The 22,492-nt window shown below is 46.6% G+C and overlaps 1 protein-coding gene and 1 long non-coding RNA gene across 21 annotated transcripts in view; one reads left to right on the top strand and one right to left on the bottom strand.

The window, feature by feature from the left end:
• The window catches only part of LOC139805061 (uncharacterized), a 340,345-nt gene that overhangs the window by 172,462 nt on the left and 145,391 nt on the right, over window positions 1-22,492 (top strand). The gene's annotated exons all lie outside the window — the stretch shown is intronic.
• NCOR2 (nuclear receptor corepressor 2) overlaps window positions 1-22,492 on the bottom strand; it is a 225,672-nt gene that overhangs the window by 172,864 nt on the left and 30,316 nt on the right. Inside the window, exon 1 of one of the 20 annotated variants that reach the window (XM_071763001.1) lies at window positions 2,798-2,821. The exons of the other annotated variants lie outside the window; for them this stretch is intronic. The gene's annotated coding sequence lies outside the window, so the exon portion shown is untranslated. Of the gene's footprint in view, window positions 1-2,797; window positions 2,822-22,492 lie in introns of those variants that run through there. 20 annotated transcript variants of the gene reach the window in all.

Below are 22,492 nucleotides of genomic sequence, written 5' to 3'. Positions count from 1 at the left end.
GGGAGCTGAGGAGTGCCAGAACTGCTGCCAACCCCATTTCACCCAAGCACATGCCTGACCCTTTGCATGCACACTCCTTCCCTCCAGAGCCCACTCAGCATCACAACCACTCCCAGGACCCACATCCAACAGCCCGGGTCCTGCCTTGCACTCACCTCCGTGGAGCATGGCAGAAACCAGGTAAGAACCAGGGTGTTTTCTTCCCCCCAGGATCTACATCCTGCAAGGTTTTCCCAGAGAGCTGGACCAGGCCCCTTCCCCACTCACAACTCCTGCTCAGGCATCACTTACAGCTCTTAAGTATTTCAAGGAGTGAGTGTCATCGCTCCCACCTACCCCGAGAGATACATTTGTTGCCTTTTTGCTCCTCCAGCCATGTCTCAGTGCCTGGTATAAACTTTAAGAGGCAATGACCTCATCGGAGCTGGGGAGAGGGAGGCGGGGGAATTGGCTACTTGCCACCTTCTCATTTTTCACATTAAAAAAAAAAAATAAAATTGAGAGCCCATTTGATTAATCTTAAAAAAGAACACCCAAAAAAAAACCAAACAAAAAAAACCAAACAAAAAAACAAAACAGCACAAAAAACAATCCCATTAGAAGCAGTAGGTCTGCCTTGGAGTGCAACCCTTGTACAGCCACTCCTGAAGCTGCACCTACCTGGGGTGGTGCCGAGTGGGACCCCCTGCACCCCTTCTGCCCCCTGATGCTCACACCTCCAGCACCCCCAGACACCCCACAGTTCCACCGACTTCTCAGGAAACATCAGGCTACAGTGCAAGCATCTTCTCCCCACACTTCATTAGGGCTGGATTACCCTGTCAGAGCAGGGAGGGACTTCCAAGTCTCCCTAATTTGTAACTCCTCCCAGAGGACAATCAACTAGGCAAACCGTGGCTGGCGACAGGAATTTTGGTTCAGCCCCCTGGGACGAGGCCATCAGAGAGAGCTCTGCAGCAAGCAGGAACTCCAAGGCATGTCATTGATTTTGCCCCGACATGTATCACACCCTGGTTCTGAACACACACAGACCGTGTGTGCGGCTCAGGATACAGGAATCCTGCACACTCACACATTTTATATCCTCATATTACTTGTGTTATAGATATACACATACATTACTCACAGCTCCGGAGAACAGAACATACAGTTCATCTTGGCAAGCATCCCAGAGGAAGAGGGGGGAGGAAAAAAAAAGGAAAAAAAAAAAAAAAAAAAGCCTTGCAGTAACAAATCTAATGTGTTGAGTCCAACAGCATCTGTGGTAGGACTTAGAATATTATTATGGATCATTAAATTATTGAATTATTTTGTGTAACAGACCCGTGTGTTTCTGATAACGACAGGCATGCCTGCTGTTTCAAGGGACATTTCCCAACTCAAAGCATGCCACCATTCTGCAAAGTTTTTGCCTGTAACTGCTGAACAGATGCAGCAACTGCAGAAAAAGCAGTTTACTTCTGCAGCGTGTGCTCAGCAACCCCTCACATACACCACTTCCATCCAAGCACCCCTGTATTTCAAGATAGGGAGAAATGTGTTTGTGTGTGACTGTCCCTAAAAACCACAGCATGTCTGAAGTTCAACATGGCAGCCAACACCAAACTCCACTCTCCAGAGCAGACCTGGCACAGGAGTAGGGATATTTCATCTGTACACACCATACAATGATAAAAAGTCAGATTAGCACCAACTGAGAACGTAACTGCCTTGTAGGACACTGTGCAATGAAGGAAAATGTAATAAAAATTTATAAATACATAAATAAATCACAGTGCAGTTTCTCTAAGCCTTTGTAAACCCCGCAGCAAGTCCGCAGCATATCAAACGATTTTTCTTCATATCCCCCTCTTAAAACGGGCTTCATCTACTCTTTGGAGCTTTACACCCAGTGTCAGAGAGATTAAAAAGTCACAGCTGTAACATTATTCTTTTACTGAAGAAAAAGTGAGGCACAGCTCACCCCAGCTCAGGAGGCACCAACGCTGCCCCAACCAGCACCAGCAGAAACACCATCTCAGGCAAGGGATTCCCACACCAGAAGCATCCCCCACAGATCTCCAGGACACAAAACCACTCAACCTATAAGCTTTACAAGCAGAGTTTACCAGCAGTAACTCCCTTTATGCAACAGCCAGCACAAAAACAGCAGCTGCAAACTCCCACCAGCCTGACCCAAGTCCAAACACACCTCGCACAGCTTTTCAGGCAAACCCAAATTACAGCATCATCTGCTGACTGTTCCTGGGACTGAACAAACCCACATTAATTACAGGCTAAACTTTGCAATTCATCTCTCAAAAGCACAAAGCATCAGCAAAACTGCTTTGATCACCCTGACAAACCCCTCTCCGGCCGATGGAGCAACATGGAGGATGAAGATGTTCGGTTACGAAAAAAACACAACAAACTTTTACCCTCCTTTTTCCCTGTCAGGGAGTCTTTTTCCCTGCCACTACACCCCCCCCAAAAAAAAAAACCCAAAACCCAACCAACATACACTCCAAGCCAACAAGGGCTGAAGGGATAAAATCACCTCAGAAAGCAGCTGAGGCTCACAAAACCTCACACTTTCCCTCCGTCGGCAAACGTTTGGCCACCTCCGGACAACCACAGAAGTGTTTTTTTCTCAGCCTCCAGCACCAAACACTGTTTCTGTGTCGTGGGGCCAAGTCCCAGTTTTTTCAAAGCAACTTCTTTCTGCTGTGGCCTAGTTTAGCTCTCCAGACAAAACACTATGAAAACAAAAGCAGCCCAGCCAGCCTGGAGAGGGAAAAGATGGGAGGGGGGTACTTACCTAGCAGCATCCCCACATCACCTCCGTGACCTCCTGCATCTTTAGCAGCCACCCTCTCAACTTGAAAATAAATAAATAAAGAGAGGCCACACAGCCTTAAAACCAAGCTGGAAATGAAATGGAAAGCCTGTAATTATTTCTCAATGCTCCTGCCAGTCTCAGCCTATAAACACAGTGGATTACATAAGTCCACCCCTCCTGTTTTGAAGCCAAAAGTATGAGCTTTTCCTCCAGCTCTGGCAGCAAGCAATAATTCCTCGTCGGCATGGCAACGTTGGCTGGCTTCCAGCAGACAATGGGTGAGTTGAAATACTGCTACAGCCTTTTTATAGCTTAGCTCTGAAAAACCTCTAAAATATTAGCTATCTGATGGCTAACCCAACCCAACAACCTCCCTTCCTTTAACTGTTTCCTTCCTGCACAGCCGCCCGGTGTCACCCAGACGTGCAGTCAGCCCGGGGTGGTGGTCCAGGGGATGCTTCTCATCCCAGGGACAACACGTGGGGATCCGTTTCCCGTTCAGTGGATTTGCTGACTTCTCACCAAGCACCTGCAGGAACTGCCACAGACCTGGCATTTGGGTTTTTCTGGTTTTATTTCAGCCCGTTACTCAGCAGGTAGGTTCGCTCTGCTGTGTTTGCTCCAGCAAGCTGAGCACGAGGTTCTGCTCTCAGACAGAAAACATAGAGCAAAATATCACTTGTGTGTGCAATTTTGTCATTGCTCTCCCATGGGAGCTGTGATGAGGCTTGTGGGACTCTGTGCAATTTTGCAGAGCTGCAGGGAAGTGAGATACTTTCCAAATCTTATCTCGGTAAAACCTGGGAGAACTGGATCAGCCTCTTTGGGACAGAATTGTGGGTTCCCATTGGATAATCAACTGCACTTGAGATGCCCTGTGTCCCTCTGGCAATGAGGGACATGCACAATTTGAGTTTACTCTGCAGCTAAAGGAGTTCAAAGCACTAGCACACCCCAGAGAGCCTGAGGACCAGCAGCAAGGCTCAGAGGAGACATTCAAAACATCATTCAAGGCAAAGGTATAGCAAAGACTGCTGAAGTTAAGGAGCCTCCAATGTAATTTCACCCAATTTCTACCAAAATGAGCAGTGAACACACACACACACCAACTCCCAAGTTAATATTTACCCTTAATACACACACAAAGCTGCTCAGGATCTCCACACCCTGGCACAGACCCTGACCACCCCAAGGCCAGAACATCCATCACATCATCCTCATTTCCACCACTGAGCAGGAGCTCAGTGAGTGTCACTGCCATGCACTGGCTCACTGCAGCTCTGAGTAAAACTCACCCCCAGGGCTGGGAGATCCTCTGCAATTTGCTAAATTTTGCAAGTTGGCAAATAAGCGAAGAAAACAATAGAAATGAAAGAGAAAATTAAAAAACAGCAGAGCCAAGGCCACCACAAAAATACAGTTAGCTCCCTTCTGAATGCTCAAAGTGTTGCCAGCACTCACGATCTGGCTTTAAGTCTGGCAATGGTTCTGGGAAACCCAAAGGCCCCAGCTCTGCGTTGGTGGCTGGTGACTTTCCAAGGCCAGCCCTCCACAGGCAGGCAGCCCACTGCCCCCACCAGCTCAAGAAAAAAATGCACTACCCATGGGAGTTCTTAACACTCGAAAACCAGAAGGCAAACAAAAAAAAAAAAAAAAAAAAAAAGAATATTAAAGAATATTTCTTTCTAAATCTCATTAAGCCAGAGAGCACAATTATGATTTTTTAATGTGCAAAGGTGATAACATTGCTTGGAGCTCTAGTTCCATTAATTATTTTATGGGAATAAGCACACCAGGAGACACTAAGTGCAAACCATAAAGGTTCGGTGGTACCTGGCAAGCTCACAGCTCCTACAAGGCTGCACTTCCTTATGGCACACAAGAGCCTAATTCTCACAGCAACTATCCAAAGAAGAGTCAATTAGCTCAGCACAAACCAGGATGCAGCAAACTTTGGCAGACACTGGTTCTTACAGCAAAAACCTCAAAAATGGCCAAAAGTAGCAGTTGTTGCTTCAGAGCACATCGTGTTACCACAGAGCCAGGCAAAGCCATGCACAGGGACAAACCACAACTGGCACCAAGCAGCCACCTCAGCCCTGTGAGCTAAGAAGAGGTTGGAATAAAAGACATTACCTGGAATCCCTTAACACTCTTTTGTCAGATGAGAACCCAGGGATATGTGCCTGGACCAGCTGCCATTTTCTAGGGGAGAATAATAATTAATTTTCTATTTTCCATGGCAAATTTTCTGGGTTCCACTCCAGCAAGCAACAGGCAAACAGGCCACAGAGAAGTAAAACCTGGCAACTTGTGCAGGGAGAGGATTGAGCCCTGCCCTGCTGAATGCCACAGGCACGTGGCTAAATTCCATCCTCTGCTACTCCAGTGAAACCTCAGTGGGTCTCAGGGATACCTTCCAGAGCAGACCTCATTTGATCCCAGTCTCCTGACCCTCACCCTACAACTTCCCTCACAATTTGCTCTTACCAAGAAAACAGCTAAAAATATGGCTACCAAACACCCTAACCCCAACCTGAAAAGTAAAAAAAAGTCATTTGGGAAAAACCTTGTGTGTGTAACACACAGTGTGGATGTGCCTGCAACGATGCTGCACCTTCAAAGTGTGTATCAGGAGCCACAGGAAAAGGAAAATAATCAACAGTTGGTGAAACCTCTTGAAAAACCTTGCTAGTCTTACATAAGCCAGCTCCCCCCCCCCCCTTTTTTTTTTTACAGGCAAGGAAAATCCCCACCACGACCCCAGGCACACAGATGCGTGATCCAAGATGAGTAATAACAAGTTACAACTACAAAGCCCCGCTGAAACTTTAAAATGGCATCACCCTACACATGCTCTTCCAGCTTACACCCTTAATTAAAGAGACTATTCTTTACAGTGCTGGAGCTGCTCCAACTCCCATTGTTAAATTTAAAATAAAACTCTGCAACCCCCCAACATCTGTAAGACATTAAAACATTCAATACTGACTTCTTTATTCAGCTTCAAGACCTCATTCACTAATTTCTCCTCTCAAACGCCAAATCTAAGGATTTAAAGAAAATAACCAACAGCACCCCGTACAGGATGCTTTTTTTTTAAATGAACTTTTTGCAATAATACCCTCGACCTTTAACAATTCAAACCTGATTTAAACCACTGGCTCACAGCACAGACTGGGAGACCTGGATGCATTCAATTCTGTGTCAGGAGGAAGAAGACTGTAGCACAGAAGCCAGCTCCAAACACAAGACATTCATGCACAGGGACAAAACAAGAAAAAAGCCAGATCTGCCCACAGAAAAAACATCACCATGAGCTCAAGAAAAATACACCAGAAAGGCATCACTTTGGGCATCACTAATAACACTGGAACCACAAAGCCAGAACCTTGCTGCAAAACCTCTGTTGTTCTAAGGTGGGACTCGCTTCTCCTGCTCCCTCTGGACTAAAAGCCACTTGCAGCCCTGCCACCACTGCTCAGGTAGGACCCATGGTCTGTAAAGCACACATGCAGCCATGGCAAGGGATCCAGACACTAGGACTTTCCTGATGAGACTGGGAGAAGGACCTGGGTTGCACCCCAGCCTCTGCAAAGTGCTGTTCAGGGAGCTTCCACTCACTGAACAGGGACCAGGGGACTTGAAGCTCTCTCCAGGAGCATCATCCATCAGCAGCCTCTGAACACATGCTGAGGAACCATGACAAACCCCCACTTTTTTGTAAAGTCTGTATAACTTTAAAAAACCGTAACAGTTTCACAGCCACAGAAACTCTTTGGGTGGAGGCAGAAGAGGATAAGACCCAACGATTTCCAAAGCAGGCTGCAGTTTATCAAGTTCATGGATGCCAAAGGTCTCCCCTGACACATGGGCATGCAAGAAGGTGAGCTGGATGAAAGTGGTTGGTCCACAAAGGTCCACAAGGTGTGTGAAAATCCCCAGCAAGCACAAGCTCCTGTGTGTGGCTGGACTGGCACTGCCATGCCCAGGGTGCACCTCATTCCCATGAGGAACCTGCCCAGGGAGGGGTAGCAGATCAGGGACCAGTTCCCACAAGCCAGTCCACTGCTCAGTCCCTTTCATCTCTGCTCAGGTGATAACATCTTATCTGGGCTGTGTTCATGGGCACTCCTGCCTGCCTGCTCACAGCAGCTCTGAAAACCATGAAAAGGGTAGCAAGGTTTGCAGAAAATCCCAGTGAGTTATCTCCAGCAGTTCCCACAGCTAATTAAACTGTTCTGTCATGCATGCTTTAAAGTTCATAAAATTAATGTTAAAAAAAAAATAAATCCCAAAAAACAAATACAAAAGCCTGACAATTAGTAGAATCATGTTGGCTTGATCAGCTCTCCCCCACCTGCCAAGTAATTCTGTGGTCAGAGAAGCAAAATTTCAGGTGACTCAATCCTGTGCACAGATCCCAGCAGGCAGCTCCCAGGCTGTGTGGCCAAGGCTAAACCACCCTCCTGCTCCTCAAAGAGCCTTCAAAAACACACCCAGCCCCAGGTGAAAGTACAGACTGGGCATACCTGCCTCTACTGGTGGAGCCTGCAGCAGAGAAAAGGCTTTGCATGGGCCAAACCACGTCTTTAGGAACAGGCTCCAATGTCAGACAATGCTGGTAATAGAAGGAAAACAAGGAAGCACGGATGTAGGATCCAAAGGATGCTGGATGAGGAACACAAAGAAGGGAGGAGATGGAAAAAGACAGCTCATCCAAGGATCTGTGCACAAGCTGGCTTCCCCCAGCAGCACTCCTCCATCTGCAGCAAGAAGTCCAGCAGCAGAGTATATCCCGTGGACTTAACAAGCCCAAAGGCAGAGGAGAGCCAAAGTTACACAAAAACTGGCATGTGGATAGTAGCCAGAAAACAAAAAAATCCATGCTAGAAAATAGAAGGAAAAAAAAAAAAAAAAAAAAAAAAAAAAAAAAAAGGCAACCAAGCAAAAAGACAACCCAGAGGGGAACAAGGGGAAGCCTCTTAGAGCAACAAATTAGAAGGAAAGAAAAAGAAAAACATCAAGAATCTCATCCCAGGCTGTGCTATACAAGTAAGAGTCTTCTCTAATTGTTTTGGTGAGTTCTGGACTGTGCCCTCGCCAAAGGCACTGCCTAACCTATTTTAAAATGTTTTAAAAGCATCAAAAACTCATCCTCCGAAAGACATCCCACTCCAGTGTGTAGAACCTTCCTAAGACTGGGGAGAGAACTGCAGAAAATCTAAGAAGCCACATGGACAAACAGACCCTGCAAGCAAAGGGAAGAACACAGTTAGGACATTCAATAGCCAAGTTAAAAAGCAAAGCAAATCCCAAAAAGAGCAAGAAACCAGCTGGCTCAGGCTGGATGTGGAAACAGGAGAGGAGTAAGATCAATGGAAGCACAGAAATCACTCTTCTGCAAGCCAAAACCCTAGGTACAGATTTGAGGATAAGTGTCCAGCCAGCAAAAAGTGGAAGCCACAGGGATTTTGAAACAAGGCTGAAACACATCTAAAGTTTCCAATTGATTATTTTAATTCTGGAAAGGGTAAGTCCATAGCCAACCAACCACCATAGCAGTCCTCTTTCAGAGGATTGACATTCCCTTCTTTGCAGCCTGAAGCAGAAATATCCCACCAAGAAAACAAACAGACAAAAAAGCCAAACAAGAGGAGGGCTGCACCCTGCCCTTGGGATTCAGATGCTTCCCAAACACACACCGCTACTTTCTGTTTATTTTCAGCTGGAGCTTCCCCTCCACATCCACCTCCTCCCTCCACTTAGAAACTGTTGGGCTACTGAAAAGCTCCTCTTTTGCTTTAAAATAAGCAAGGGCCGGGTGACCCCAGGCACTCTGAATACTGCAACAGCTGAGTGGCTGAGGGGTATTGCAGCAGTCAAGTCATATGCTTCAATATTTTGTCCCCAAGAGCTCGGCCAATCCATTTAGCAATGGAGCAGGATGCTAATAATAGACACAAGGATACACAGGAGATAAATGTATACAAAACAAAAATAAATCCCAGCCTTTTTATAATTTTAATATGGGAGCTAAACTGGGAAATGATAAATGAAGACCGTTTACAGAGTTGAGTCAAGAGGTAAATTTAACTCCCAACAACCCAAGAGCACACACACACACACACACACACACACACACTGACAACCTAATGGGAGACAGTCAGAAAGCCAAAAGATCAGATGAGCATGAGTTTTTAAAAAAGTTCTTTCATTACTTCAAATAACACCAAAAACCCAACACTTCACTGTTTTCCAGAGCAGCCAGAAGCAGATTTTAAGTGAGTGTGCACGTTCTCAGCCATCACATGCCTCCAGTCGTGGGGCCAACATCCACCTCAAAAAGTTGCTTTCAGCTCCCAGAAAGCAGTGTAGCTTCATGACAGCTCATTTTGAGCACAGTGATCTCAAATTAAAGCTTTAGTACACTCATACACAGCTACAAACTCCTACATACATTTTTCCTTTATGAGTTTTAGCCTGCCTCAAGTCTACACAGTTAACCACATTCCCCCCACAACCCTTGCCTTCGCTTTAGAAAACAACCTCTGGTGTTTAATGAGATTAACTATTTCCCCACAGAAGTTATCTGAGGGATAACTCTTCTCTTCCCACAGGAATATCCAGAGGAGCCTCAAAGATTTCACAACCTTAAGCCCTGTGTCATCAGGAGTTCTGTGTTTGCATAAACAAACACCATCTGCATGATCAAACCAGGACGTGGAAGCAGGGGCTGTGGACCAAAGGAGAGCTCCAATCCTCTGATCTGACCTATGACCAGATGTCTCCAACCCAGGGTTTCACCCAACAGATCTCAGATGTTCCTGAAGCTTCCAGGCATGGAAACCACCACATTCCTCAGCAATCTGCCACAGTGTTCATCACTCCACCTGTCCACCCAGCCCCTTTTACCCCTGACACTGTCCAGCTGCTCCACAAAAGGAGTTCAAACTTTCAAGAGAAGGAGCTCTTGAGTCATGCCAGAACCTCCCAAAGAGCAGCAGCTCTGAGCAGAAAGAGTCCTACAACATACAGCATGAAACAGATGTGTCCACAGCTGGGTGTCTGCCAGTACCTTGACAAACTCCCTCCTCTTGAGCCATGGCTTCAGTGGGGTAGGATGAAACCAGATCACCCTCACATCCTTGGACACCTGGAGGGTGACTCCAAGCAGCCCTGGTATTTTTCCCATCTGATTCTCTCCAGGTCTGGTTTTGCAACTCAACAGGCACAGGATCATCATTCAAGAGTGATGTGAGATACCCCAGAGGGTAGAGCACAGCCCTTCCTCTGCTGTATGGCTGCTTGACCCTCTCCTCCTTACAAGCCAGCCCTGTCCATAGCTCCAAAGTCTATTAAAAGGTCTACCTGGGGGCTAAAGAGCACAGGAGCATCTGGATTGGAAGAAGTCCATGCTGGCACATCCCTACCAAAAGGAGGAAGGCAAAGGGAACTGTTCAGAAACACTATCACTAACTTGAGGACAGGTAAGATGCTCCTAGACAGCACCTAAATTCAGACTTCTTTCGGTGAAGCAGGACCAGATCAGGCTTAATTCACTGTGTGTTTATCTCTGCTCAAACCATCCCACTAAAAAGGAGAAACAGTCCTGCTCCAGATGGAGCCATGGATATCTGGCATGCTTTGCTAAGGTCTTTCATCATGCACACAAGGTATAATGCTATCTAGTAATCTGAGGAAACATCCATGGGTTTTTCAACCTCCTCAAGAAATTGAGATTCAACAGGAAACCACAAATACACCAGGCCATTAATTTTTCTTTACCAAATGCTTCCAGTTGTGTTGCAATTTTAACAGTAAGCAAACTATTTGGGTTCTTTCCAGTTCTTGTGCAACAACGTTCCTCATTTTTCATTTTATTTTTTAAATAATCTGGCCGAGATTTTAAAGAGAGAGTTTAAAACAAGTTAGGAAGTCAGTGTGAACAGAGCATACTCTTCCCACTAAATATTTACCACCCCCCCCCAGAGGTTTCCATATCACGTAGCAAAGGTTTTGTACAAACAAAGCAAAGACTTTTCCCAGCTAAAAATACAGTGAGCAGCCTAAGAAATAAGAGCAGAACAACATCTCTCCCAAGACAGGCAATGCCAAGCTATCCGAACCACATAAATAAAAGTCTCAAACATTCTCCTCCTCCCCTCCCAGCACCATTCCAAGAGAACAAAGAAACATTAAGTCTTACTTTCCTGGTGTATATTTGATCAGCCCTTCTGTTACCACAAGCTGACAACAGCAATGAAGGGAAGAATATCACAGCAAAACAACATCTACCATTGCCCTTCCTTCTGCTGAGCCTGTGCTGACGCAAGGATGGAGCAGCTGCTCTCTGTTTTTAAACAGCTCCATTATTTCCCAAGAAGCTGCTGATTTCTGAAAGAACAGAAACCCCAGCCAATGGCTTACAAAATAAGAACCAAATGAAAGCAATTTGGGACACACTCTTTAAACATTGTCCATTTGCTCCCCTTCCTCCCAACCTACCATCCCAGCTGAAATTTGGAAGATGAGTTCATCCCCTGTCTCAGCCTACTCAGTTACCACCACAAGAACAACTTGCAAGTATTCATCTGAAACAGAGCAGAGGACTCAGAAGAATCCATCCCATGTCTCTAGATAAGAGATCTTGAAATATGGGAAAAACCAAAACCATATGTCCAGCTTGATACAATCACAAAAACTACTTCTGCACCAAATTAACATTACCCCCTCCACGTTCTGTTTTATGCTGCTGAGGGGCATTGCATCAACATTAAAGGGTCATATGCCCTGAACTTTTGAACACTTATCGGTATTTTTTTATATCTTTTGCTGGTATTTATTTACCTTTAATCAGGGAAACCTCTCCACTCTACTGAAATTCCACATTTAAGCCTTCTTTAAAACCTACACCACAGGATGCAGGTCACTGAAGAGTAGGACCTCAGAAGAAAGGAGCTTAAACCTTTTCTGTTCCCACTCTGCAGGTCTCACTTTGGCTGTTAAAAGGAATGGGTTATCCCAGGTGAGCCCCTCCAGAGGGGCTTCAGACACCTGCTGTCTCCTTCCTAGTTAATAGCTGCTGCAGTTCATAGCTGTAGGAATACTGCTATTTCAGCTTTTTCTATCATGGTTATTAGCTTAGATATAGGCCTGGGGAAGGAAGAGGGAAAAGAGGACAGACAGGGGGAGGAGGATTTAAATAGGCAAAAAAAAAAAAAAAAAAAGAAAAAAGGCTTTCATCTGCTCTAATAATTAGCAGGTCATGCTGAAAGTGATCAGCATCCCTTTAAATCAACTGTGCGTGAAACATGCAGAGCACTGCTCAGGTCACTGCACCCGTGCAAGTCACTTAGTTATACCAGTCACTAAGACCCTGTGGTTTTCCAGACTCCCTTCCTCAGCTTCATAATGCCTCTGGCCAGGATCCTTCCAGTTCCACATTCCCACTCCAGGGATGGGGTAACACTGCTCACCGATCTTGCCACTCAGTCACAAGGGCAGTGGGTGCAAAGGTGCCAAGGCAACCCAGGACTAATTAAGGGTTTGCAAAGGACCTTCAGATCCCCTGATAAAGCAGCAAAGGGAAACCTCCTGCAAAGCATTTGCCACCCCTGGAGAAAACAAACTGGGTGCAAGAGCCTCCCTTTTCCTCACTGGGAGGATTTCCCAGGGAAACCATCAGCAAGGAAGAGTCAGACTACCCCAAATGCAAAGATCTTCCATAATTTATCCCTGTAGCTGCTGTCCCAAGTGTCTCTGCCATGCATGTGTTGATTCAGACAGACAGCCTCCCTACCCAACCAGCACTGCCAGCTGGAGGTCCCCAAGAGCCTTGCCCCTGGAGCAGACAAGCTTGAATACCACACTGGAGACACTGTCTGGGACTTGATACACAAGCCCTGCAGCAAAACTAAGAGCAGAGAGGGAGGAGGGGGAGGAAATGATCAAACCAGCAACAGAGCTCTGGTCCTTTGGGCTCCCTCTCTTCCCCACATCTGCTCTCGCCTTTGGAAAAGCCCATGTTCTTCTCCTGGAGGGACAGGAGCAGTTTCCTTGGAGTACAAGTCCTTTAACCTGTCCTCCTCAAAAGAGCTGAAAAGATGATAATGATAATTATTCCTCTGATGGACATCCTTTTATTAAGGGCACATTACTTTTAAGGTCAGTAATTGCCAGCCAGAGCCAGCTCTGCCTTGGCAACCCATCTTCAGACTGAGTGTCTGACCATCCCCAGAACACCAAGAGACCTGGGCCTGGAGAGAGGAGGTGGCTGTGTCTTCTCAAGTGTCTTCAATTTCAGCAACTTTCCCTTGCTTGAAAATTGTTCTTTCACCTCTGCTTAACACTTACACCCAAAATGACACACACCTTCAAAGTGATGTAGTTTGGAAGAAGCCCAGAAAGACTGGAAATAAAGAGATATCCATAGTCACCAGACTTGACATTGGGCCCCAACACTTTACAGGTGCAGGAGCAACTCCCCAGGAGCTCTGGGGGACGAGAAGGACAAGGAACAGCCCCCAGGAGATCAGCATGGCACAGAGACCAAGGAAAAAGCACCAGGACTCATTTAGGAGAGCAGGACCCGTTTGTAGGAAAGGAAAAAAACAACATATAAACAGCAGAGACAGAAATTACCCCAAGACTCTCCATAGGTCTCAGTAAAATAAGAAGCAGCAACACAGCAACAGCCTTGAGAGCACCAGGAAGGAGGCCAAAGCAAACTACGTACAAAACCCATCCCTCTGTGGTGCCAAGGTATTCATATGAAAAGGGGGAATCTGCCTTCCAAGAGGGCTGTATGGAGTACCTCCATGACAAACTAACAGCAATTATCAGAAAGGCATCATCCATACATAATTCTGAATTTAATTTAATTAGGCACCCTGCTAACTTCATTACTCCCTTAACTGGACTGCTCACTCAATTTACGTTACTCCTGTTTCAGAGAACTGCTCTGGGCTCCACCTCAGTGGGAAATGAACTAGAGGACACATTCAGAAAGTGGCTCAGCACAGGCCCACACATTCCCCTGACATTCAGCACCTCTCCTGGGACAGACACATTTACACACATCAGGTTTTATGCCTTGATTTTTCTACCTGAGTGCAGAGAAGCCTGGAGGAGCACAGGTAGAAAAACAAAAGGACCAAAGAAAACCCTAAAAAAGAAAATTTATGGTTGTAAATGCTTGTGCATACCAGTCAAAGCAGCAGCCTCCTACACAGCTGCCAGGTACTTTTTTTTTTTGACCTGAGAAATACCTGAAAATAATACCACATGGGGTATTATATCAGAGCACTCCACTCCTCACCCAAGAGCATCCTCGTAAAACCATCGTCTCCAATGCGTGACACATCAGGTCAGGACAGAAATCAAAAAAGGTCACAGGCAAGCAACTGCTCTTACAACACTTTCAGGGCCAGAGAGGTCAGCAGCCTGAAGCTGAACCTTTCACACCAAATCAAACCCAGAAAGGGAGGATCCATCCACTGCACACATCCTCCTTCCCACGTCTTCAGGCAGCTGCCTCCCCCCCATCTCCCAGCTCTGCCTGCTCAGATGCCTCAGCATTTACCCAGTCGACATCAGGAGGCTCCTCAGAGGACTGAGCTCCTTGCCTGATCAGAAGAGAAGCAGCACCATGGATGAAAAATGAAAAGGAGGAAATGGGACCTCAAATGGTTCCCTGAAATAGCCTGCAGTAGGTAGGAAGATACCTCAGCCTTAGACAGCAAGGTCTGCCTTGGAAAATCCAGATATAAAAAAAGATAGATAAATAGATAGATAGAAGAGGCATGATAGACAGAAGTAAGAGTGTGAGATGGTGCAGATGCTAGCTTGAAATTATGTAATCCTCTGTTGTTGATTTTTAATTCCTTCCATTCAACATCTCCTCTTTTCATCAGTATTCTGAGTATTCTGAGCCTCTATAAAAAAAAGCAAAAGCAAAACAACAACAACAAAAAAAACCCAAAGTGAAATAAGAAAAAGCAGCACAAAACCAGGGACACTCTGGGGTGTCCTTCCAACCCCTGTGCTGCGCCCATCACTGCAGGTGAGCTGCTTGCACACCATGTGAGGAACATCACCACCTTGTGCAGGGTCTTGGAGGCAGTGTCATGACATCCATTTTTCACCCTTCAAATGAATTCCAGACCCAAAATTATTTAAGAGCTTGGGAGTTTAATGTAATTTGCTCCAACCAACAGGCAGGGCTTTTACAAAGCATCAGAAGCTCAGAGGAGCAGCCTTATCAGCAGAGCATCCCCCACGTGCACGCTCTGGGATCTGCTACCTTAACAGAAAAATACAGATCCACTGGCAGCATCTTTTACTTTGAGGTTAGCTGGTAAACAAAAGGACTGATATCACTGCCACAAAGTCAACATGTAGTCAACAGCAGTAATAACCACAGTCACTACAAAGCCTGCAAGGAGAACCAGCATTAGCAGAAGTGATGAGTTTCCCAGCCAGCTCTCATCAAAACAAAACTCAGTCTAGCTCAAAACCCCACACTGATCTGCTCAAGATGCTCAAAATTAAACCCCACACCAAGGAAAAGAAAACCTCATTTTCAGTTGCATTTCCCCCAAGTGTTGTATGAAGTTTTTGCCTTTGTGAATAAAACTCATAAAACTATTTGCATGGTGTTGGCAGAAATGTTGGTGCCCAAGCTTCTGAGAGTAGAGGAGACTTTGTCCCTGAGCAGAGCCCTTTCTGCTGGCCTTTCTTCAGAGAAAAGAATGGCAGAGGCTCACTGCATCACAAGGACAACCAGGCTTTGCTGTCTGGTGAGGGATGGGGCTGAAGTGGCCACGATTCCATCCTCCACAAGGTGAAGGCATCACATAATACTCGACAGAAATAGAGGATCTTGGCAATTCTCATTTCCTACAGCAAACGTTTCTCAGGGGATTCTTTGAACCTCCTCCAGCAGGAAGGAGGGAACTTCTAACACCTAATGGCTGACATTTAAGAATGTGAAGCTCCAACCATCAAGTTGACACCCCAGCAGGGAATGGAGCTAGCAGGTATCCAGTTGCATGCTCCCAAAGGTGTGGATTTCAAGTTACAGTTTAAAAAGAAGAGAGGCAAGCAACCTAGCAGAGCAAGCAACTTGATCTGGGATGTATTTATCCACTCATACCATGTGGCCACACCACAATGTAAACACCTCTGTGCATTATGAGTTTCTCCTCCACCAGCAGTGTCCAGGACACGCTCACATCTGGAATCCTTTATTTATTAAATGGTACTTCTGCCTTCTCCCTGATGCCAAAATGCCTTGAGCAGCATGTGCATGGGGGAGGAAAGGAGCAGGAGAACAGTCAGTAAAGTACCAAGGGACTTCAGACACCAACATGATGATCACAGAAGACAACACCAGAAGCAGACAGGCAGTGGTATGCACTAGAGGCAGCAAATGAGGGAGATGCTGAGGCTTATAAGGTCACACTACGTGAAAGTTACTGTTCTCCTGTGGCTTACAATAGAAAGTAAATTCACATTACTCCTCAGTAAACCCAGTGTTTGTTATTTCTGTGGCTTTGTTTTCTATGTAGAGCTCTAAAGCCAAGCAGCAATGCTTCCTGGCCAGCTTATATTATTCAAACACAGCTTATGAATCTAGGCTTGCATCTGGATTTGCAGCACATGAGCTGCAATGAATTTCAGAGGCAACACCAAGCACCACAAAGCCACTCTGATGCCTCCTCAGCTGGGCTGCCAAGCAAGGGCCTTTTAAAGCAAGAAGTTCATAATGCTCAGGGAGACAGCATGAAAACAAAGGCACACAGCTCTCACACCAATGTTTCCATCTGCTCAGGACCTGCTTTTATTTAAGGACCCAGCCCCTTGTGCTGCAGCACTGCCCCTGTGCACAGACACTTGGGTCCCTGGGTCCACTCAGGCCAGCCCAGAGATTTTCAAAGCACCCTGAGGACATGCACATAAACCAACATTGTAAGAGAGGTGCATGACCACCAGAAGCTCTTTAAGAGGTGTTCAGATGAAGACAAGGGGTCTGCCTTCAACCCCTCTGCCTTCAACCACATCTGGGCTAACCTTCCCAGCAGGCTCAGCTCACACTTGCCTGCCCCTCATCTTTGCCCAAGTTACCCTGGTGAAGACTGTGACCCCAGTTAGCCTTTCAGCTCTTTGCTTTTGGTGCCCAGCCTCCAAAGAAACCTGACCCAAAGTCCAGTGAGGTTAATGGACAGGCACACGTTGACGTCAGCGAGGTCCCTGGATAAGGCCACCACAGTGTTTGTCTTATTCTTGGAATCAGCACCACCTGGAAACCAAGGAACAAAGTTAAGACTGACCAGCAGTCCATTGCCTTGCTCTTCCCAAGGACCAGCCTGGCATCTGCACACACCCCTGGCAGGACTCTGGCAAGAGAACACCAATATTAGAAGGCTTTTTCCATACTGTATTTCTCCAGAGGCTTGCAGAGCAGCTGTGTTATTTATTTTCAGAGTTTAATTCTATCTAAGGCAATTTGGGGGCTGTACTCCAGGGACTTTTGCCTCTTGCACCAGCCTACCCTGCCACAGACACTAGGAATCTGGCTATGCACCAGTTCCCTAGCAAAAAAGAAAAAAAAATTACTAAGCCAAGCTCTTCAATACAAACTCCCTGAAGATTCTCACATGACATAAGAGACAGAAGCTCTGAGATCCAAGTAGTCCTCTGCTCCCATGCCAGAACACCTGTTTATTTGGATGCCAAATACCAAAAAAGGTATGAGCCATCCTTCTCCCCACTTCTTTGGAAGATGATGGATGCATTTGGCTGGAAAGCTGAGCAGCAGCACACAAAAAGGCCTTTTTATCACACCCATAGCCCAACACCAGCAAGACAAGCAGATCAGTCACTTCCAAAGACCAGGTCCTCATTAGACCTGAAACCTGAATGGATCATAGAGACAACGATTTGAGTATTTGTGTACTAGAGCTACTTTTCTACAGCAAAAACTAAAAAAAAAAACCAAAAAAACAACCCCAAAAACCAAACGAGCCCAAAGGCAGACAGGCAGCCCATCCCAGGCAGGATGTGCAAGCTCTGTAAAAGTGCTCATGTTTAAAGGGAATGAAAGGGAGAGCTGCCCTCCTTCCTTCAAAGCAAAACACTCCTGTTGGTGTACAGCTCAGCTTGGAGACTCTGCAGAGGCTGGAGACACTCAGCAATGCATGGTCAGAAGCATCAGAGATGTCTCACCAAGTACCACCTTGCTCAGAGCAGCAATACTGGACACTCCAGGAATCTTCATCAGAAGTTTTAAATTCACTCCATCAGTAGAGGTCCATCAGTGCCACAGGACTAGGAAGAACACACGGAGGGAATCACTGAACAGCTGCTATTATCTGTGTCACTAATAAGGCCAGAGAGTGGCTTTCATGGTCTTCAACCAGCAATGGTCCTCCTAAGAACAGTGTAGCCAACAGCTCCTAGAAAAGAGCCTGAAGAATTAAATCATGCTGTGAAGCCACAAAATTCAACATGATGGCATTCACAGCATCAAACCAAGCAGACTTTTAGCTACTAACCCTGCCAAGAACTGCCTGGTGCTATATACACCTCAAAACACAGTGACCACCACCACAGGTGAGGGTGTCCAAGTCCAACACAACTGGACCAGGAGGTCACCAAGGGGAGGGAGGGAAGGAATTCTGGAGAAAATGTAGGTCATGGTTGGGAAAGCAGCAGGAATGTGGCACAAAGGTAACTGCTACAGCCTGGAGCTGCCAGATGAAAGCAGGATCTATACTCCACTGTGTTGTTTAACCCATTTATTAGGGGGAGGAGGTGGAGATAAGTATTTGCATTGCCAGAGGGTACACTTTTGCCCCGATCTGAGTCAGCCAGATGCGAGTTCCTGCCCAGCAACACCACCCCAGCCAAATGATTTCAGCCTCACAGATCACTTCACCACAGAATACAAAAAGCCAGTAGCTCAGCAGTCGATAATGGAATAAACTATAGGTCAGTGACCAGGGGAAAACACACCATTTAAAATTATTTCAATATTGACACGCACAGGCAAAAAAAAAAAAAAAACCCAAACAAAACAACACAGACCTGTATCACCATTTATTTATATATTTAACTCACCTGTCTGCTGAGAAGCCAGCTGCTAAAATTACCAGGTTAGATTCTCCTGGGGGTAAGGGACACAGTGGCAGCACAGACATCCCCAGCAGCCACACAGGGCTGAGCACACAGGCCACGCCATGGCGTGCACACTTTTGCTTATCAGCACATCTGCCCATGAGGGTTAGGGGGGTACCTGAGCAGGAGAACAGCTCTGCCAAGCTGCCTTTGAAAGCCTGGCTTGGAGCCAAGTGGGAGAGCATAAACACACTCAAAACACTCAGCCAGAAGCCCAGCCTGGCTCATTTATAGCTCCATTTCCTCCCAAGGCTTGGTTTTCCCCGAGTAAATGCTGCCATGACAATTTGCACCTTAAGATTGAAGACTGTTATGGCTCTCTAGCAACTGAAAACACACCAAAAAAAAGCCCCTTTTCCCCTCCCAGGCCCACGGAGCAGTTCTGCCATCATGCATGAGCAAAATGAGGATAAGGTGACAGCAGCCACACAGAAAACACCTCAGCAGAAGCACATGTGGTACCACAAAGCCACCTTCCTTCCTTCCTGAAAAGAAACCAAGATGATGTGAATTCAGCAGGGGAATTCAAACAAGCAATAGGCACTATTTCTGGTCAGCCTCTCAGCTCCATCAAGGAGAGCTCAACCAGCTGTAGCTTTTGTACCAAACTGAGTGGCCAGCCTTTAAGATGAACAGAAGAACTGGGTATGACCAGGTTAAGAGCCCCAGAGATCAGCTTGTTCTGTATCTCCTCCAGTAGAGGTGAAATAAAGCAGCAAAGATCAGCTGGGCAGATCTCCTGCACCCAACTGAGGGGCAAGCAACCATCACAAAGGGCTCCAGTCAAGTTCAGCTTCACACCCCAGCCACTCCTTGGCATCTTCCTCCCTGCTGCTATCAAACTCACTGGGATTCCCACCAGCAGGAGAGGCACCTGCCCATCAACAACTGGATCCCTGCCATCCACTCCCTGTACTTGTGCTGCCCCTGCCTCTCATGTTCTTGGGAAATAACCAGCAGGTAAACAACTCCCAGCTAGAGATTTGCTTACCAATATGGAAAAACACCTCTCAACTTTTTTTTTTTTTTTCCTCCACCGAGTAACAAAGCCTTAATCCAGTCTCAACAAAGCACTGCAGAGCCTGGCTCAGCTCACTCTGGCTACAAGCAAATCAATAGCTTCCTTATATCTCTGCTCTGCTCGGGAGGGAAAAGGGGCCACTTCTTTCCCAGCCAAGACATCTGCACAAGGCATCTATGTGCTGTGAGCCAGGACCCCTCACGGGGAGAGCTGAAAAGAGATGAAAGAGTCCTTTGGCACAGCAGAGCTGTGTCCTCTCACCCTCATCTCTGCTGGCACTGCCAGTGTGTTTCATGTGGGAAAGTTTTCAGCCCCAGTTTGGCCTCCCAACCACCACTGGTTCTGTACTGGTTAGCTCTTCATGGCAGGGTGAGGTGAAGAAGGTGCAGGGGGAAGCCACTTGGAGCAGAAGTTCACAGAGGACTGCAGAGACCTCTGGTTCTGCCCGGGCAGCTGCTGACAGAGCTGCTTATTCTGCACATCCGTAAGCTTCAAAAATGAGGCTCAGAGGCACTGAGGAGGAAGCACACAGGAAAGCCAGCCCTGGATTCAGGAATGCCTGGGAGCAAATCAAGCAGTCTCCCTGGGCCTCCCTGTCAGCAAAGGGCTGAAGAGTCAGTACAGAGATTAAGACAACGTGGTCCAACCTACTGCACCTGAATATTACAGTTCCAAAACCAGCTCAAGCAGATGAGTGGGTGCAATCCTTCCTCCCCCAGCACACAGCAGGGACATCACAGCTCCTCAGCCTCCAAGCTCCTGCCCAGGCAAAGCCTCCCCAGAAGCCAGTGCAAACCTGTCCCAGGTCACAGGAGAGCTGCTGCAGGGCAGGGACATGTCTGCCCTCCCCTGATTTTCCTCTGGGAGGGCAACCTCCGAGTCCTTGGTCTGCAGCAAACTTCCAGGTGCATCCCCTGTGTCCCAGGTGCCACACAGCAGAGCTTGGAAGGTATAAACAGGTATAAACCTCAGCCCTAGGTGCTAAATGCCTTGCCACAGAAAAACCTTTGAGAGATGACCAGTGGACAGGCACAGGGTTACACTGGTTCACTTTCAGCCCTGGGGAACTGTGCTTAAAACCTCCCTGCAGGTCACACATGGATTCACAGGGGGCTGCAGTTCCTGGGGGACAGCAAGACATCCAAACCAGCACCTTGGTGTCTCCAAGGTGAGCCCTTCACCTCTAGCCCTGGGCTGCCCCCCTACTGGCACAGGGAAAACCCAGCTCCAAGCTGCATGCTCAGTCCTGGCAAAAGGCATCTGACTCCAAAAGAGTCACCAGCTACCCCAGCAGTAAAGAAAAAAGCTCACAACTTTAAAATAAGAGTTCACACAAACCCATATTACAAACACCAACAGAGCTGTGTCGATTAGATTAGGCTCTGCCTTGTTATCCATCATGTTTACAGTACATGTGAATGCCTTCTAAGGAGCAGATGCTTTTGAAGTTTAATAATTCAGACGTTTAGAACTGAGCAGTGAAAGACCCTGCACACGAAGAAATAAATGCCTGCACAACAGAAGCCTTTTTGTTCAACTTTTTTTCCTTTAAATATAAACTACCAAGAACACCTGAATTTTTTGCCCCTGAAGAAGTGAGAGACAAAGAGGAAGTCTAATAGATAGCAAGCGTTTGGAGAAGGAAAAACACAAGGTGACCCTCAAACATATTCTTGCAGGACAACTTCTGAAACCTACATGAATTAGTAATACAGGCTTCCCCTGAAACAATAACAGCAAAAGCTTCAATGGAGGACGTCACCAGGACTTGATCTCTGCTGCAGATCAAATGCCATACAAGAAGGAAACAGCTGACACACAGCTCAGTCCAATTATATACAATGCCCTTTCTTTGCAGGGCCTCCTCCTCTTCACTGCAAGCAAACTCTCCTCTTCAGCTCTTCTCCCTTTGCTGGCACCCAACCCTTCTGCCCCTTGAATGCAAAAAGCCAAGCTGGCATTTGTGCAATCTGCCATCCCACCCGAGGAAACGCAGGACTGGCACATCTCAGGGTGTCCAAAACCTAACCTACTCTCTCCCTGCAAGGATGTTCAGCAGCAGGAGGAGGAAATGGAAAGCCACAGAACACCCGATGGCTAATCTTGGCTCTGATAACATCTGCCTGGAACATGTCACTTAAGGTCTCCAAACCTCAGTTTCTCCATCTGCAAAAAAAAAAAAAAAAAAACAAAAAAATGAAGCACATGTGAAGAAAACTTTGACTGCAAGGGCTGAAAATGCTTGAAAAAATACACTTTCCAAGCAGGACATACACCCTTGGTACTCACTGCTGTCAGGACTATGAATTGTTCAGAGTGTGAACTATCTGCAGCCTGTTGGGAGCCCTCAATGCACAGTATTTTCTACACACCCATCTCACCATCTCAGTCATTTACACCATGGCTGGTTCTTTTCAATTTATTCACACATAAGCACTTAAGTTTGGCATTTATCACATTATCACTACAGAGAA

Source organism: Heliangelus exortis, chromosome 19 (genome assembly GCF_036169615.1).
Source record: "Heliangelus exortis chromosome 19, bHelExo1.hap1, whole genome shotgun sequence".
In the NCBI taxonomy this organism is placed as follows: domain Eukaryota; kingdom Metazoa; phylum Chordata; class Aves; order Apodiformes; family Trochilidae; genus Heliangelus; species Heliangelus exortis.
This window is presented reverse-complemented; position numbering and strand designations above follow the sequence as displayed.